Genomic DNA, 20,345 nt, shown 5'->3' with positions numbered 1-20,345 from the left:
AAATTAAAGAGACCGAAAGTCCGCAGGAGTATAATGCATTTCGTAAGGAAAACTCGCTGGGAGAGACAGAGACTCTGGGGGACAAAAAGGAGTTATGCGTAGGCCAGTCTACGACTTAAAACTATTGGGGGACTCGAGGAAATCCATATAAAAATGGAAAGTCTTAGCCGAGGAAACAAACATTTGCAAGGGATACGAATAAGTCAGGATAACACTTAAATACTCGGCTCGTGCAGGGGGAACAATGATTTCTCTAAGGAAATGCGCACTCAACTCAACTAGGGAAGAAATAAACTTCAACCTAGGAAGAACAGAAATCTATTATCTACCACCTCTTACTGGGTAAGGAGATAATAAAATCTGACAGAGAAAACATCCGTCATCGGTTAAGATGAACATATCAAGGATGACTCGCTAAGGAAATTCCAGAAGGGAGTATTCATTACCGGTTACTAGGTAAGAATAGCCTTGCTGGGGAAATCTGCAGAAATATAGGATTTACAACTACCAATTATTGGGCAGAAGACCAAGGGTGAGAGTATCCGTCATCGGTTAAGATGAACATATCAAGGATAAACTCAACAGGGAAGAAAATCCGTCATCGGTTAGGATGAACATATCAAGGATAAACTTGCCTGAAAATGCCAATGAGGATATCCGTCATCGGTTAGGATGAACATATCAAGGATATACCAACTGAACAAAAAGGGATAAATTACATCTACCGGAAATTGGATAGAAAACCGTCGGAGAGAAAATCCGTCATCGGTTAAGATGAACATATCAAGGATTAACTCTACGAGGGGACAAAGTAGGATTTACAACTACCGGTTACTGGGTAGAAGACCAACAAGAGAAAATCCGTCACCGGTTAAAGTGAAAATGTCAAGGATAGTCTCTGAAAAGGGGAGCAAAAATAGGGATTACATCTATCAGTTACTGGATAGAATACCAAAGAAGAGAAAACCCGTCACCCATTAAAGTGAACATATCAAGGATTGACTCTGCTCAGGGAACAATAAGATTTACAACTACCGGTTACCAGGTAGAAGACTGCCAGGAGAAGAAAGCCCGTCATTGATTAAGATGAGCATATCAAGGATAAACTCCTGCAGGGGGAAAGAAAGATATCCGTCACCGGTTAAGGTGAACATATCAAGGATATACTTTCTGGGGACTCCACTGAGGAGAAAAAGGGGTACTTTTGCCGGGTATTGGGCAAGAAGTAACAAATTGCGAACTAAGAAGAATATTACCAGTTACTGGGTAATAGACTCTTAGGGGACCAAAATATCTATCTAGGTAAGAGCTAGAAATAAAACGGTCAATCAAGACTCAACCCAATGAGGATATAAGTCAAGAGGAGCGATTCCATCCAGAAAATGTGCTGGAGAGAAAACTGAAATAATAGCCATCCACGAGGAAACAAACTCGGTGGGGAAACAGAGAATAGGTTAAAGTCTTTCTGCTTAAGGGGCTGACACTCTACAATTGAAGGAGGACAGACACCAGATTTGGTATGAGGATAAAGTACCGCCATAACAGAGAATGAGAATCTCAAACAAATTAAATATGAAGATGCAGGACATGCAAATTATGAAATTATATGAATGTATATGTATAGGTGTTGAATAGTATATCTTCGGCAAATATTTTTATATCGTATCCACAGAGATTGGTTGATATTACCGCCGTTCTATAATCCGATTTGTTATAAGTTTAGAAAGTAACAAAGTTGTTTTGGTTGGAAAATTATCTTGTGAGTAAATGTCACTAAAAACAGTAAAATGGTTTTAATCAAATGTAAAAGCGTGGCAAGATTGGAGTTCACTATTCTAAATGCTTATGATTCCTTATGATAAATATATAGATTTAAGATTATTGATGATGTTCAAGTATCCTCTCAAAGTCATTTATGTCTAAACGATATTGTGATAATCACTATATTGATCCTTAGACGATCTCTCCACCTAACTATCAATATAGAAATCTTTAATGTTTGATACCAAAGAAGAGTAATGAATAAATCTATCTCTACAACTTATTCACTACTTGAAAATCTGTTTTATGTCAAGACTCAAATAATCTCTCTCGACAACTACTCAAATCTGGTTTTCAACTTAGGGCAAAAACAGTATTCAATACATCAACAATCTTTATCATATATAAAAGTCAAATGGAATACATAAACAAATGAGAATAGCTACTACCTCCAATCTTGACAAAATGGAGTTTAGCTCCTCATCCTCATTGTTACAAAAGCAGAATGTTAAAGAAGAAAAACTCTGTTTTCTCTCTTACAAAAATCTCTCAATGTCAATGTGTGAATAATAATGAATCCCTAGAGTAATGTATTTTTTCTTTACAAAAAGGGTTGACATTTCCTTAATTGATCATTCTCATCCAAAGCAGAAAAGCTATTCCAAGGCAGACACCAAAATGGTAAACAGCTTTTTCCTGAAAGACAACACTTTTGGCCCTTAATCAGCTTACTGGATTCGCAGCCTTCGCGGCGCGAACTGATGCTTATCCAGCTTCCTTGTTTTTCAAGCTTCAATCAAGATGTGGTGTTGCATTCCAAAAGCTCTTTCATCTAAAAGTTCTACAAAACTAACAAATCTGTGAAATAACTATTCAAAACAAAATAAATTAAATCTAATTGCATTTATACAAATTAATAAGAATAAAAGTGTGTGATTACATCAAAGTTTGGTAAAAGGGACCAATAAAATGATATAAAAAGTAGTACTAATTGGTCCCTAACAACTCTCCCCAACTTAGCATTTTGTTTGTCCCTAAACAAAAGTTTCCACCCTCACAACCAAAGTAATGACACACAAGATTGGAACAAGGATTTACCAGAGACATTCAAATGGTTCAGAAGTGTTTGGCAATTTTCTCAATCCACCTATCTCAATTCTAGACAAAACATGAATAAGAGAAATAGTTGAGTGCAAAAATCATTCCAAGGAATTCAAAGCCATATATGTCAAAATTGAATCAAACTTACACACGCATCATAATAATGATGAATAACAAGAAGGGTTACTTTCACTCATCCAAGCAATTAAATCAACAACAATTCAAATCAGGCGGTTATCACAACAAATACCAAATCATGTGAAAAATGAGAATCAAGAGGTCTTTCAAAGGTTGTAATGTGGCTTAGGTTACAAGAAAAGATATGATTAAGAGGATTTAACAAAGTTGCCTATCCTAAGGGAGCAATCCCAAACATTCACTCTACGCAATTTCCCTTTCTTTGATCCCTATCTTTTTCTTTTCAAATCCACACAATCATGAGCATTTTTTTTGCTCTATGGTTTCAAGGGTGATTTCTTTTTCTTGTTTCTTTTCATATTTTCACCCTTCCATAAAAACTCACTTTTCCAAGTTTCTAATCAACTTTTCACTTTACTCTCCCCAACTTTAGATTCCAAAACCAAATTTATTCAATAATGCTCCCTACTTAGACATAAGCAAAAGGCAAAATTTTGCAAATAACTCGGTTTGAGGTTTCAATTGATATGAAAGAAATTAGGATTCATTTATTCCAAAATTTTCAATTGATTTTAGAATGATCAATCAAATGAATCCTAAAATAAGCTCAAAGGGGTTTAACTAAGGATTGTTCCTCACAAGGTTAGTTGATTCAAACTTTTTGGTCAAGTGGCTTTTCTCACAAACAATGCCTCTATAATTTTCAAAATTTTCACACAAAAATAGATTGATGAATGATTTAGCATGATAAGAATGAGTTGAAATAATGCTCGGTTTCCCGCTTTTTAGTGTACAATGGAAAGCTTCCTCACAATTGGTTAAGTCCTATTTTGATTCAAAATGACATAAATTTCAATGAGTTTATGATATGGAATTTGCACACACCATCAACTACTCATGTTAAGTCTAGAAAGCGATAAAGTGTACCTTGAAATACCGACACTAATTCTTATCATCACCACTCGAAGTGTCCTATGCTTCTTTCTTTGTGATCATTTCTCGGTTGCTTTAAGCTTGACTTAAGAGCAAGAATAATTAAACAAAAATGTTGGTAAACCATTTTAATTGTAACACACTTAATTCTCAACTAATATTCATGCAATTATCAAAACACTAGCAAAAAATAAAGTGCCAAAATAAAGTTATGGTGAACTAGAGCCACCCAAAAGTACATCACACATTTCCAAAAACAAAAACGAAAGTAATACAAAGAAACTCAGAATGACAACAACTTCTCAAATTCACCAAATTCTCAATCCTCCTCCTCTTGGTCACCACCTACATCTCCAAGAACGTCCTCCATCTCCTTATTAGGGTTTGCACCACCTCCTGCACCCCCCATAAAATCTGGCCTTCCCTCAGGCCAATTAGCATAAGCTGCATAGTCCGCTTGAGAAGGAAATGTGCGGGCCTCTGGCGCCAGAAACGTGTTCTGGAACTGCTGCTACATGGCATCGAAGAGAAATGATTGAGACCTCCTGGAGGCCTCAAAGCTCTCGCAACAGTAATTGGCAAACGCCTTCTGATCAAAGCCTGGGGTAGTGTGAGGTTGAGGTCGGGGTCTGGCTCGGGCTCTGGATGAAGAAGTTCCAGGTGCGTCGGCCCTATCATTTTGGTTTTGTAAAAACCTATTCAGATATGCGTCATTGATCACACTAGTGATAGAGAAGTGTACTTCCTCTGGGATGGTAACATTTGCCTGACGGTACAGTCCCATGATCAGCCTTGAGTATGCGAGTACACCTACTTTACCGCCGAAATTGGTTCCACTTTAAACCATCTTTCTTATTTCTTCCGCAATGATGGATGCTACGTCCACAGATTTCCCAACCATGATGCAGTAAAGCGAACACCCTACATCCAGAGGAATCGTAGTGGTATGGCTCCTTGGCCGAATATTACTTAACAGTAGCACCAGAAAGGCCCTAGCTCCCAAATTATAATTTTCTCTTTTCCATAATTTTGGATGGCCTTGATCATTGAGGTCAAAGGATTTTCCACGAATGCACAGGGTAGCATTTACCGCTTCAAGATTCCACCTGTTAGCTGACTCCATGGTACGGTACTCACAACGCTCGCCCTCTCCAAGAGTTAGGGGATTACCCAGATATGAATTAATGTCATCCCTTCCAAAGGAAACAATCTTGCCTCTTACCCTTGATCGGTAGATGAAAGTTGTCCCTTCCTCTTGATGCATGGCATTTGCATAAAATTCCCGAACGATATCATAGTTGATTGCTGCTTCTGGTTCGCACAGTTTCATCCACCTTCGTCGTTCAAAAGCTGCAACCACACTATGATAAGTCCTAGTTGGAGCTAAACGGATAAACCTCTCTGGCAAGATGGTTCTCTTAATTAAGCTCTCGAGTCGTGCCTCGTGTTCATCGCTTATGAACCTTCTTATTGAACGGGATTGAGGGGGTGCCATGGTTTTGGTTCTTTTCGACATCTGCATTCAACATCAGAGCAACCACAAAACAAATATGGAAAGGGTTAGCAATCAAGCAACATAAAAACATGGCTCTGGAATTTCCAGTTTGCGGCACGAAGGCCCGTTCGCGGCGCGAACTCTGCGAACCAAGAAATCTCCAAGAGCTTTCTAGGGTTCCAAAAATGGGGAAGCAATCTACTCCCAACAGTCAAGGTTTTCAAATCTATCCTAATCCTAATCTAAATCAAACATGCATAGTGATTTCAAGAGGCAATCTACAATTTTTTTCAATTTCTAACCAACCCTAAATGTAAAACCCAAAAGGGATTGGAAAAGAGGAATTGAGGAGTACATACCTTTTGAAACACTAATTCTTTGCTAGCAATTAAAGATTAGGAGTTTGGGAAATGAAGATTTGCAGTTTTTGGTAGGGTTTTTGAGAGTGGAAATGAACGCGCGGCAAAGTTGGCGTTTTGAAAAAGTGTTGAAATGAAAAATGAAAATAACTCAGCAGAACTTAAGTGATTCTGTCATGCACTGTTCACGGGGCGAACAGTGTTCGCGGCGCGACCTGAGACTCTTCATTCAGTTCGCGGGGCGAACTGTGAAAAACAGAACCCCAAAAATAAAAATAAAAATAATTTTTTTTAACAAAGCTGAAAATCAACACAGCAGAGAAAAATAAAATTCAAACTTATGACGTTGGGTTGCCTCCCAACAAGCGCTTTGTTTAACGTCGTTAAGAGCTCGACGGTCCCTTGATTAACCCGGTCCAGATAGAGAAATTACACACACATCACGGTTTACGTCACCACTATGATAGATTTTTAGTCTTTGACCATTAACAGTCCAGCTCTCTTGTGACTTTGGATCCTCGATCACAATGGCTCCATAATTCCGTACTTCCTTGACAACAAATGGTCCTGACCACTTCGACTTCAACTTACCAGGAAATAACTTCAACCTTGAGTTGAAAAGCAATACCATCTGTCCAACATGAAACTCTTTATGACGGACCTTTCCATCATGGTATGCCTTTACCTTTTCCTTGTACAGCTTATTCGAATGGTACGCATCATTCCTTAATTCCTCCAATTCATGGAGTTAACCTTTTCTTCTTTCTCCAGCTAGAGTGGAGTCGAAATTCAAGAACTTAAGAGCCCAAAATGCTCTATGCTCCATTTCCACTGGAAGATGACAAGTCTTCCCATACACCATTTGAAACGGAGTTAGCCCAATAGGTGCTTTGTAGGCGGTACGATGCGCCCACAAAGCTTCATCCAGTTTTAAAGACCAACCTTTTCTTGAATTCGAGACTGTTTTCTCAAGAATCCGTTTGATTTCCCGGTTCGAAACTTCCGTTTGACCATTCGCTTGTGGGTGATAGGGAGTGGTCACCTTGTGCTTTACACCATAATGTTGCAAAACTTTTTCTAAAGGTGTATTGCAAAAGTGTGAGCCTCCATCACTTATCAACACCCTAGGCACACCAAAACGTGAAAATATGTTTTTCTTTAAAAATTTAATCACCGTTTTGGCATCGGCCTTAGGTGAGGCAATTGCTTCTACCCACTTCGAGACATAGTCAACGGCCACTAGTATGTACTCATTTGAGAAAGAAGAGGGGAATGGGCCAACGAAATCAATACCCCAACAATAAAAAACTTCCACTTCTAGCATGTTGGTTAGAGGCATTTCATCCCGTTTTCCTATTCCTCCACTCCGTTGGCATGTATCACAACTCTTCGCATGTTCATGCGCATCTTTGAATAAAGATGGCCAATAAAAGCCCGATTGGAGCACTTTAGTGGCTGTTCTCAAACCACTATAGTGACCTCCATACGGAGAGTTGTGACAGTGCCAAAGAATGTCTCTTGACTCCTCAATTGTTACACACCTTCTCAAAATATTGTCTGCTCCTACTTTAAACAGATAAGGATCATCCCAAACATAATATTTCGCATCTGCCAAGAATTTCCTTCTTTGATTGCAAGTGAGGTCTTCCGGTGTTAAACCGGTTGCTTTGTAGTTAGCAAAATCAGCAAACCAAGGCCTCACTTGAATCGCATAAAGTTTTTCATCTGGAAATTCTTCTCGCACTTCCTCCTCTTTGTTTGTAATGTCCACGTTGACCAACCGAGACAAATGATCCGCCACCAAGTTTTCGGAACCTTTTTTATCCCGGATTTCCAAATCAAACTCTTATAATAAAAGAATCCAACGAATTAGTCTTTGTTTGGAATCCGGCTTGGTCAGCAGATATTTTATCGCCGAATGGTCAGTGTAGATTACAACTTTTGAACCAATCAAATAAGCCCTAAATTTTTCCAATGCGTACACTATGGCTAGTAAATCTTTTTCAGTTGTTGCGTAATTAACTTGCGCTTCATTCAGCACTTTACTAGCATAGTGTATGGCATGAAATTTTTTATCGCTTCTTTGTCCTAACACCGCACCAACTGCATAATCGCTAGCGTCACACATGAGTTCGAAATCAAGTTTCCAGTTTGGTGCTACGATTATGGGTGCGGTGACCAACTTTTCTTTCAAATCTAGGAAAGCTTTAAGACATGATTCATAAAAAAGAAAAGGCGTACCTTTGTTGAGCAAACTGCTCAACGGCTTTGCTATCTTTGAAAAATCTTGTATGAATCTCTGGTAGAAACCGGTATGTCCTAGAAAGCTCCTTATCCCTTTTATGTTAGTTGGAGGTGGTAGTTTCTCGATAACCTCCACCTTGGCTTTGTCCACCTCTAGCCCTTCAGAAGAAATCTTGTGACCAAGTACGATACCCTCGGTGACCATAAAATTGCATTTTTCCCAGTTGAGCACTAGGTTGGTCTCCACGCATCTCCCCAAAACTACATCAAGGTGTTTTAAGCACAATTCAAAAGATGATCCATAAACAGAGAAATCATCCATGAACACCTCAATGCATTCTTCTATTAAATTCGAAAATATAGCTTGCATACACTGTTGAAATGTGGCCGGTGCATTACATAACCCAAAAGGCATTCTTCGGTAAGCAAAGATGCCAAAAGGACACGTAAAAGCTGTCTTCTCATGATCGGCCGGATTTACCGAAATTTGGTTGTACCCCGAATATCCGTCCAGGAAACAGTAGAAATTTTTGCCGGCTAACCTCTCCAACATTTGGTCCATGAAAGGCAGTGGGAAATTATCTTTCCTTGTAGCTTGGTTCAATCTTCTATAGTCGATACACATCCTCCACCCGGTCACCGTTCTCGTCGGAATCAACTCATTTTTATCATTTTTGATAACCGTCATGCCACCTTTCTTGGGAACTACTTGTACCGGACTCACCCATGCACTATCGGATATAGGATAAATCATTCCGGCTTCCAAGAGTTTGACAACTTCTTTCCAGACTACCTCTTTCATCGATGGATTTAGACGCCTTTGAGGTTGCGCAACTGGTTTGAAATTTTCCTCCATCATGATCTTATGCATACAGTAGGCCGGACTAATACCCTTCAAGTCGGATAACACCCATCCTGTTGCACCTTTGTTCTTTTTCAATACTTGAATTAACTTGTCTTCCTCTTGTGTGGACAATGTGTTGCTTATAATCACCGGTTTAGTATACTCGTCTCCAAGAAACACATACTTCAAGTGTGAAGGAAGCATTTTCAACTCTAGTTTTTGCTCTTCCGTTTTCTTCATCGCATCCAAGTCTTCAGTTATTTCTTCTTGATAAGTCAGCTCACCACAAGATTCTAACTCATGCAACGTTGCTTGATCTCTCGTTCCTCATTGTCGGTCAACACATTGTATGCTCCGATAAGGGATCTTTCTAGAGGATTAGAAATATGAATTTGGTTCGCGACCTCCACTACCTCCTCTTCAATTGCATCGATTCGGAAAGAATCATGCTTGTCGTTTGGATGCTTCATAGCTTCAAAAAGATTAAAGGTCACCTCTTCGTCTTGCACTCTCACCTTCATTAGTCCATCATCTATGTCAATCATCATCTGGGCTGTTTTCATAAAAGGTCTTCCAAGAATTAGAGGCACATCACGATCCTCATCCATCTCCACTATCACGAAATCCACCGGAAACAAAAATTTGTCCACTTTCACTAACATGTCTTGCGCAATTCCGTATGATGAAGTGGTAGACTTGTCGGCTAGTTGTAGAGTCATCCTTGTCGATTTAATCTCAACATTCCCCAATCTTTTAACAATGGAGAGGGGGATTAAATTTATGCTAGAGCCCAAATCAATCAAACCATTACCAATGTATGTGCTTCCAATGGTTACCAGTAAAACAACTCGGCCCGGATCGGACTCCTTCCTTGGGAGAGTCTTTTGGATGATGGCACTACACCGTGCATCAAGCAATATGGTTTCGTCTTCTACATGTCTCCTTTTCTTTGTAAGAATGTCCTTCATGAACTTTGCATACCGTGGCATTTGTTCTAATGCATCAGCAAATGGAATGTTGATTTGGAGTTGCTTGAAGATGTCCATGAACCGTGCATAATGCCTAGCATTATCCTTCCTTGATGGAGCATGTGGATAGGGTAGATGTTGGGTTGGAATGACGCTCACACCTTTCTCTCCTTTCTTTTTCTTCCTTGGTTCAGCATCCTTTTTCACTTCCAATTCAGGTTGCTGCTTTGCTGGCAAAACCTGCTCTTTTCGCGGCGCGAACTGAGCATTTTCAGCAGCGTTCTCCCTTCCACCAACCATGTCTTCTTCTTCCAGCATCCCATCCATATTGTTCTCTTCTATAATATCTTCACCTTTTTCACTTACCAACTCTTTACCGCTCCTCGTGACAATTGCTTTACAATGCTCCTTTGGATTCGGTTGAGTGTTAGCAGAAAAGGAAGATCCTGCGCTTTGTTCCAACAGTTGCTTCGCAAGTTGGCCTACTTGATTTTCCAGATTTTTAATTGCTGCTTCGTTACTCTTCTGATTTGCCATGGAAGCTTGCATGAATTGTTGAAGAGTATCCTCTAACTTGGAACTTCCTCCTTGCGAATGCTGTCCTTGAGAATTTGGATGTTGGTAAGGACTTTGCTGCTGAAATTTTTGATTGTTGAACCTAGATGGTTGATAGCCCTGATTGTTTCTTGGTTGGTAGTGTAGGTGTTTAATTGGCTGCATTAGATGGTAAAACACTAGCTGGACTCTGATGTCTTGACTGATGTCATGACACACTTGAGTAGTTACTGCAGGATTAGCTAATACAGGATTTATTGAATGTCAAACTGGATGTTGTGACATTCATCCCTGTCAGCAGATACTAAGGAATAGAACAGCTGGTGTTCTGTTAGAACTTAGTATTTATTTCCAGTCTGGTTATCAAGGAAATACCAGACCTGGCATAAGGCCTACTGTCTGAATGTCAAAATGGATGTTATGACATTCATCATTGACAGCATATACTGAACAATAGACAGAGTGGTGTTCTGCTATACTTCAGCATGTTTCTTAGTCTGTTCTTCAAGAGGATAATAGAACTGACTTAAGGCCAAATGTGTAAATGTCAAATTGGATACTTTGACATTTATTAATGTAAGTTGTTACTGTAGTATGGTCATTTTGGTCATATACAGGTCAGCAAAATTGTACAGTCTGTTTTCTGGAAAAACAGACTTAGCATATGATCCTTGATGTCAAGTTGAATGTCATGACATTCATTCCTGACAGCATATGCTATATTGTAGGTTGTTCAGTTTTCTGTTTCAGCTTTTTCTCAGGCTATTCTTCAGGGATTCAACAACTGAGAGAAAATCCGGGAAATCAACAACCAAGCTACATTTAATGAACCTAACAAATAGCTTATTTGTTAGTAACCTAAATGTGGAATTTAGGGAAACTCGCGTGACCTTAAATTCAGGAGAATACAAGTGCAAAGGCCCAAGTACTGCAATATAAAAGGAAGTCGTTCCTTCATTCAGAACTGGGGATTTTGAGGCGTGAAGATTTAGTGTGTCCATCATACTTCACTGCTGTATTTTTGTGAGTCTTGTATTAGACATATCTTGTAAGCCAAGCCATTATCACGTAGATGATTGCTTTGGCATAGGGTGTTCATTGAGTTGTAAGTGTTGTGTCGCTCAAAGCTTTTAAGCGTGAGTGCTGTGTATCTTGATTAAAGCTGTTAAGCACAATCAAGAGTTGTTTGAAGTGTGACTTCAAAATTGTCTTTAATATTGATTAAAGGTAGTAATCACTGAGGTGATTGAGAGGGAGTGAGTAGGAACTCTGATCTTAGAGTAAGATTGAAATTGCATTGGGTAGGGATTAAGTGAAGAGTTGTAAACGGGTGAGTTTAGCTTTGAATTAATACTACTGATAGTGGATTTCCTCCCTGGCTTGGTAGCCCCCAGATGTAGGTCATGTTGGACTGAACTGGGTAAACAATTACTTGTGTTATTTACTGCACTTACTTTTAAGTTCTGCATAATTCTTGTCTGTGCAGAATTGGATGTCATAACAACCCGTGTGACATCTAAAGTCTGATAACTAGAATTTCAATTGGCATCAGAGTAGGCACCCTGCCTGTTAATTTCTGGGTGAGATCTAGGGAAGTTACTTTCTAGTACCATGGACAAGGATATAGGACACTCAAATAGACCACCCATGTTGGATGGCTCTAACTATGATGACTGGAAGCCTCGTATGATAGCCTTCTTAAGGTCTCTAGATAGTAAAGTCTGGAGAGCTGTCAACAAAGGATGGGAACATCCAACAAAGACAGGTGAAGATGGAGTCAGTGTGCAGATTCCTGAAGAAGAGTGGGACAAGGAGCAAGAGGCATTAGCTCTTGGAAATTCCAAGGCCTTGAATGCATTGTTCAATGGAATCAGTAAGAACATCTTCAGGCTGGTGCACCACTGTGAACTAGCTAAGGAAGTTTGGGATACCCTCAAGGTAACCCATGAAGGTACTTCTAAGGTGAAGATGTCCAAACTTCAGATGCTGACCACCAAGTTTGAAAATCTGAGGATGAAAGAGGATGAGACTATTCATGACTTTCACATGAATATTCTTGAGATTGCAAACATCTCTGGTGGACTAGGAGAGAAAATGGCTGAAGAGAAACTTGTAAGAAAGATTCTCAGGTCCTTGCCTAAGAGATTTGCTATGAAGGTCACAACCATAGAGGAGGCGCAGGACATCTGCAATATGAAGGTGGATGAGCTAATTGGTTCTCTCCAAACCTTTGAAATGGGCTTGTGTGAGAATGCTGAAAAGAAGATCAAAAGTGTAGCTTTTGTATCTAATGCTGAAGAGGAGTCAGAAGCAGGATACACTGGAGGTGATGAAAGCATATCAGAAGCCTTAGCCATGCTTGGGAGACAGTTCAACAAGTTCGTGAAGAAGATTGATCAAAGAGGTAGACCTAATGTCAAGAACATCCCGTATGACATTAAGAAAAGATCAACCTCTGAAGAGAAGTTCAACCACGGCAAGGGAATCCAGTGTCATGGTTGTGAAGGGTATGGACACGTCAGAGCTGAATGCCCTACTTACCTCAAAATGCAAAATAAGGGGCTAGCTATCACATGGTCTGAAGGAGATTCTGAAAGTGAATCTGAAGGAGAATCTGCTAAACACGTCACTACACTAACCAGTGTTTGTGCCACTGATGATGACTCAAGTGCAGATGAACTGACCTTTGATGAACTTGCTGCAGCTTATAAGAAGATGTGTGTCACCAGTACAGAAGTACGTGTACAAGGAGAAAAACAGAAGAAACTCATCAAGGAGCTGGAAGATGAGAGATTGAAGCATCTGACTGCCATAGAGGATCTAAATGGTGAGATAACCCTGCTGACCTCCAAGCTGAACCAGATGACTAAATCCATTAGAATGATGAATAAAGGAACTGACACCTTGGAAGAGATCCTAAAGGTAGGACAGAAGTCTGGAACCACATCTGGTTTAGGCTTTGGGAAAAGATCCTCAACTGAACGCAAACGCCCAAAGGCTAAAGTTCAGAAATCCAAAGGGAAGTCACATCCAATGTCTCAACATCGGGGAACCAGAATGACTAATCATCAGAAGAGGAAATTCCAGAAATGGAAATGTCACCACTATGGTAGGCTTAGGCATATAAAAGCCTTCTGCTACAGGCTTCATGGTTACCCGAACCAAGTCCCTCATGTCAGACCTAAGCATAAGACATTTAGACACCATGTCTCCAGCAAGAAGCGACAATGGTATGCTAGGTTAGCCCACACAGCTCTAAGAGCTTCTACCAAAGAAGACTGGTACTTTGACAGTGGATGCTCAAGACATATGACTGGTATGGAAAATCTATTGGCAGATATCCAACCTCACACTACCAGCTATGTGACCTTTGGTGATGGTGCTAAAGGAAAAATAAAAGGTGTGGGTAAGCTGGACTGCTCTGGAGTTCCAAAACTGGATAATGTGTTGTTAGTAAAAGGACTAACTGCAAATCTCATCAGCATAAGCCACCTGTGTGATCAAGGGTTCTATGTTCAGTTTACTAAGGAGCTATGTATTATGACGAATGGTGACAATCAGGAAGTTATGAGAGGATCTAGGTCCAAAGATAACTGCTATCTATGGGAACCTAAAGTCTCAAACTTCTCCACAATATGCTCTTCAGTCAAGGAAGAACAGGAGGTGAAGCTGTGGCATAGACGCCTTGGACATCTCCACTTACGGGGAATGAAGAAGATCATATCCAAGGAAGCAGTCAGAGGAATTCCAAAGCTGCTTATTGATGAAGGAAGAGTCTGTGGAGAATGCCAGGTGGGAAAGCAAACCAAGATGTCACATCCGAAGCTGGGACATCCTACTACCTCCAGAGTTCTGGAACTGCTACACATGGACTTAATGGGACCTATGCGGGTTGAAAGTCTGGGGGGAAAGAGATATGCATACGTGGTGGTTTATGACCATTCCAGATACATGTGGATAAGTTTCATCAGAGAAAAGTCAGATACATTTGATGTCTTCAAAGACCTGTGCATCAGACTCCAAAGGGAAAAGGGCAGCTGTGTTGTCCGAATTAGGAGTGATCATGGTATGGAATTCAAGAATTCCAAGTTTGATGAGTTTTGCTCGTCTGAAGGAATTAGTCATGAATTCTCTTCCCCTATAACTCCCCAGCAGAATGGGATAGTTGAAAGGAAAAATAGAACTATCCAAGAATCTGCCAGAGCTATGATTCATGCAAAGAAACTCCCTATGCACTTTTGGGCTGAAGCTATGAATACCGCGTGCTATGTTCACAACAGAGTCACCTTGAGAAAAGGAACCGCCTCCACTCTGTATGAAATATGGAAAGGCAGAAAACCCACTGTGAAGTACTTTCATATCTTTGGAAGTAAATGCTACATTCTCACAGATCGTGAACAGAGAAGGAAACTGGATCCCAAAAGTGATGAAGGTATATTTCTAGGATATTCCACTAACAACAGGGCGTACAGAGTGTTCAACTACAGGACCAATGTTCTGATGGAATCCATAAATGTCATTGTGGATGATAAAGAGGAAGGAATCGATGTCATAGAGGATGTTGCAACATTCCCTGACAGTTCAACAGACATTCCAGTCAAGTCTGATGAAGTACAGGAACGTCCTCCTGAATGTAAAGTAGATGCAACCACCAAAATGCCATCTATCAGAATTCAGAAAGACCACCCTAAGGATCTTATCATAGGGGATCCCAATAGTGGTGTGACTACCAGGTCAAGGGGAATAAGCTCAAATTCCTGTTTTATTTCCAAGGTTGAACCCAAGAATGTGAAAGAAGCCCTGACTGACGAATACTGGATCAATGCCATGCAAGAGGAACTTGAGCAGTTCAAAAGGAATGAAGTATGGGAGCTAGTTCCAAGACCTGAAGGGACCAACATCATTGGTACCAAGTGGATCTACAAAAACAAGTCTGATGAGAAAGGAGTAATTACTAGGAATAAAGCAAGACTAGTAGCTCAAGGATACACTCAAGTTGAAGGGGTTGATTTTGATGAGACGTTTGCTCCTGTGGCTAGGCTTGAGTCCATCAGATTGCTGTTAGGTATAGCATGCATTCTGAAGTTTAAACTGTTCCATATGGATGTGAAGAGTGCATTCTTGAATGGCTACTTGAATGAAGAAGTCTATGTGGAACAACCTAAAGGGTTATGTGATCCTAACCAACCTAAGCATGTATACAAGTTGAGGAAAGCCTTGTATGGGTTGAAGCAAGCCCCTAGAGCATGGTATGAAAGGTTGACCGAATTTCTGACCTCAAATGGATACAGAAAAGGTGGAATAGATAAAACCTTGTTTGTGAAGGATGAAGACGGCAAAATCATGATTGCTCAAATCTATGTGGATGATATAGTCTTTGGTGGTATGTCAGAACAAATGGTAACACATTTTGTTCAACAAATGCAATCTGAGTTTGAAATGAGTCTGGTTGGGGAACTAACCTACTTTCTTGGAATGCAAGTCAACCAAATGGAGGACACTATGTTTCTCTCCCAAAGCAAGTATGCCAAAAACATAGTTAAGAAGTTTGGTATGGATAATGCTAGGCACAAGAGGACTCCTGCTCCTACTCATCTGAAATAACCAAAGATGATGGAGGGCCTAGTGTTGATCAATGCTTGTACAGAAGCATGATAGGCAGTCTACTATACCTAACTGCAAGTAGACCTGACATTTCTTATGCAGTTGGAGTTTGTGCTAGATACCAAGCAGAGCCTAAAGTGAGCCACTTGAATCAAGTCAAAAGGATTCTCAAGTACATCAATGGGACTTGTGACTATGGGATGCTGTACTCACATGGGTCTGAGCCTGTCCTATCTGGGTACTGTGATGCTGACTGGGCTGGGAGTGCTGATGACAGAAAAAGCACATCAGGAGGATGTTTCTTCTTGGGAGACAATCTCATATCTTGGTTCAGCAAGAAGCAAAATTGTGTATCTCTGTCCACTGCAGAGGCTGAATACATAGCTGCTGGAAGCAGTTGTTCCCAACTGGTTTGGATTAAACAGATGCTCACTGAGTACAATATCACTCAAAATGTCATGACATTGTTCTATGATAATCTCAGTGCCATCAATATTTCCAAGAATCCCATCCAACACAGCAGGACCAAGCATATTGACATTAGACATCACTTCATCAGAGATCTGGTGGAAGACAAGGTGATCACCTTGAAACATGTAGCCACTGAACTTCAACTGGCTGACATATTTACAAAGGCTCTGGATGCTACTCAGTTTGAAAACTTAAGGGGCAAACTGGGAATATGTCTCTCTGAGAACTTATAGCAACCACTGATGTTTGGGATGTATTGTTTAATATCTCTGCCTATTAAACAATTGGAACTATGCTCTGATTGGTCAACAGATCATAGCTATGCCACTTGCAACAAGTGTGGCAACAAGAGGGTAAGGAGACTTCCTAACGTGAGAAGGCCTATGCACCTGCAGGAATTCAAGGATGTTGTTCATGCAGGAGTGGTTCTGGATGTCAGAAACAAAGTCATGGCATCTGATATGGTTGTACCTACAGTAAAGCAAAAGTGGGTGATTACTTGATCAAAGCTGTGAAGCAAGATCAAGTGGGTGCTAACTTGGTTGAAACTGTGAAGTAAAACCAAGTCTGTAATTCTGTCATTTTTTCTATTTATGTTGTTGGCTTTGGCAACATTTTTGACAAAAAGGGGGAGTAACAGGGTGATACCCCAGACAACAGATTGGTCTGTTACAACAGACTTTCATGACAGATTCGAAGATTCCCTCCCCTGCAGCTGATGTGTGTTGAAGTTTTTATTTAACTTCTGTACCTCTGTATGTGTGCTGCAATTAGAAGTTTTTATTTAACTTCTGTATGTGTGCTGTTATGTGAAGTTTTATTTAACTTCCATGTGTGTGAGTGTGCTGCCACTCTGAGTGTATTAGCTAGGTCTATTTTCTGCTAGATGAGTGATTCCGCTGCTATGAACTCTGTTATGGGGATCAAAGTGTTTTAGCCAAAAATTTGCCAAAGGGGGAGTTTGCAGGTGTTTAATTGGCTGCATTAGATGGTAAAACACTAGCTGGACTCTGATGTCTTGACTGATGTCATGACACACTTGAGTAGTTACTGCAGGATTAGCTAATACAGGATTTATTGAATGTCAAACTGGATGTTGTGACATTCATCCCTGTCAGCAGATACTAAGGAATAGAACAACTGGTGTTCTGTTAGAACTTAGTATTTATTTCCAGTCTGGTTATCAAGGAAATACCAGACCTGGCATAAGACCTACTGTCTGAATGTCAAACTGGATGTTATGACATTCATCATTGATAGCATATACTGAACAATAGACAGAGTGGTGTTCTGCTATACTTCAGCATGTTTCTTAGTCTGTTCTTCAAGAGGATAACAGAACTGACTTAAGGCCAAATGTGTAAATGTCAAATTGGATACTTTGACATTTATTAATGTAAGTTGTTACTGTAGTATGGTCATTTTGGTCATATACAGGTCAGCAAAATTGTACAGTCTGTTTTTTGGAAAAACAGAATTAGCATATGATCCTTGATGTCAAGTTGAATGTCGTGACATTCATTCCTGACAGCATATGCTATATTGTAGGTTGTTCAGTTTTCTGTTTCAGCTTTTTCTCAGGCTATTCTTCAGGGATTCAACAGCTGAGAGAAAATCCGGGAAATCAACAACCAAGCTACATTTAATGAACCTAACAAATAGCCTATTTGTTAGTAACCTAGATGTGGAATTTAGGGAAACTCGCGTGACCTTAAATTCAGGAGAATACAAGTGCAAAGGCCCAAGTACTGCAATATAAAAGGAAGTCGTTCCTTCATTCAGAACTGGGGATTTTGAGGCGTGAAGATTTAGTGTGTCCATCATACTTCACTGTTGTATTTTTGTGAGTCTTGTATTAGACATATCTTGTAAGCCAAGCCATTATCACGTAGATGATTGCTTTGACATAGGGTGTTCATTGAGTTGTAAGTGTTGTGTCGCTCAAAGCTTTTAAGCGTGAGTGCTGTGTATCTTGATTAAAGTTGTTAAGCACAATCAAGAGTTGTTTGAAGTGTGACTTCAAAATTGTCTTTAATATTGATTAAAGGTAGTAATCACTGAGGTGATTGAGGGGGAGTGAGTAGGAACTCTGATCTTAGAAGTAGATTGAAATTGCATTGGGTAGGGATTAAGTGAAGAGTTGTAAACGGGTGAGTTTAGCTTTGAATTAATACTACTGATAGTGGATTTCCTCCCTGGCTTGGTAGCCCCCAGATGTAGGTCATGTTGGACTGAACTGGGTAAACAATTACTTGTGTTATTTACTGCACTTACTTTTAAGTTCTGCATAATTCTTGTCTGTGCAGAATTGGATGTCATAACAACCCGTGTGACATCTAAAGTCTGATAACTAGAATTTCAGGTAGCCTTGATTGTTAGGCGGTTGTCTTTGATACCCCTGATTTTGATTGTTCACATAACTCACTTCTTCTTGGATTGGAGGACAAAAACCAGTAGGGTCCCCTTGACATAGTTCGCAACATGCTACTTGATGCCTAACTTGAGACCCTTGGATTTCTTTCATTTGATGTGGAAGCTTGGCCATCTGTTGAGTAAGCAACTCCATTTGTTGAGAGAGTAGCTTGTTTTGAGCAAGAATGGCATCATTGGTATTTAACTCAAGAACTCCCGGTTTACATTGTGAAGGGCTACGATCATGTTGACTTTGGTGATCATTGAGCGCCATCCGTTCAATAATGACTTTGGCTTCTTCTGCATTCTTTGACATGAGCGAGCCACCCGCGGTAGCATCCAGAAGTGTCTTGTGAGTTGATTGGAGTCCATTTAGAAAAATGTGGATTTGAGTGAGCTCATCAAAACCATGTCCCTTGCATTTTCTCAACATTGACTTGAATCTTTCCCAAGCTTCATTTAGAGACTCGTTGCCTCCTTGAGTGAATACCGCAATAGCCGTTTTGGCTTCCATGAATCGGGATTGAGGGAAATATATTTCTAAGAACTTTTCTTCTAACAAATTCCAATCCGTCATCACTCTCGATGCTTGATCAAGGTACCACTCCTTTGCCTTTCCCACTAAGCAGTGTGGGAACATCCTTTTGAATAGTGCCTCTTCACCCGTTTCATCTATTCCCGTAGAACCCGCAATCTCATAAAATTTGATGAGATGGGTATACGGATCTTCATGATCCATTCCGGTGAATGGATTTGCATAGAGAAGTTGGAGGATTCCGGTCTTCATCTCCGTATTTCTTCCCCCATGGGCAAATTGAGCATTTCTTCTTGGACTATTAGCGGACATTTCGGTATGATTGTCATCCGCCATGTTACCGTCACAAGCCTCTACAACCACTTCTTCGATTTGAACAAGTGCGGAAGTAGATGCTTCTTCTCTCTGGTTCCTCTCTTCGGCTAGTTTCCTTCTTCTTCGTGTTTTGCTATTGAGCTTCCGAAGTGTTCTTTCAATTTTGGGATCGAATTGAAATTGCTCCTCGGTGGCTTTTCCTCGCATGCACTAGAATCTACAATACTAACACACCAAGTGAAACAAAAGAGGGATAGTAATACAAGTAACAAAACTTAAAACAATGAATTATTGCAATGCTTGTAATATCGAACACCAATCCCCGACAACGACGCCAATTTGTTAAATAGTATATCTTCGGAAAATATTTTTATATCGTATCCACAGAGATTGGTTGATATTATCGCCGTTCTATAATCCGATTTGTTATAAGTTTAGAAAGTAACAAAGTTGTTTTGGTTGGAAAATTATCTTGTGAGTAAATGTCACTAAAAACAGTAAAATGGTTTTAATCAAATGTAAAAACGTGGCAAGATTGGAGTTCACTATTCTAAATGCTTATGATTCCTTATGATAAATATATAGATTTAAGATTATTGATGATGTTCAA

The sequence above is a fragment of the Lathyrus oleraceus genome, chromosome 1 (assembly GCF_024323335.1).
Source record: "Lathyrus oleraceus cultivar Zhongwan6 chromosome 1, CAAS_Psat_ZW6_1.0, whole genome shotgun sequence".
NCBI classification, from domain to species: Eukaryota; Viridiplantae; Streptophyta; class Magnoliopsida; order Fabales; family Fabaceae; genus Lathyrus; species Lathyrus oleraceus.
Note: the sequence above shows the minus strand (reverse complement) of the source record.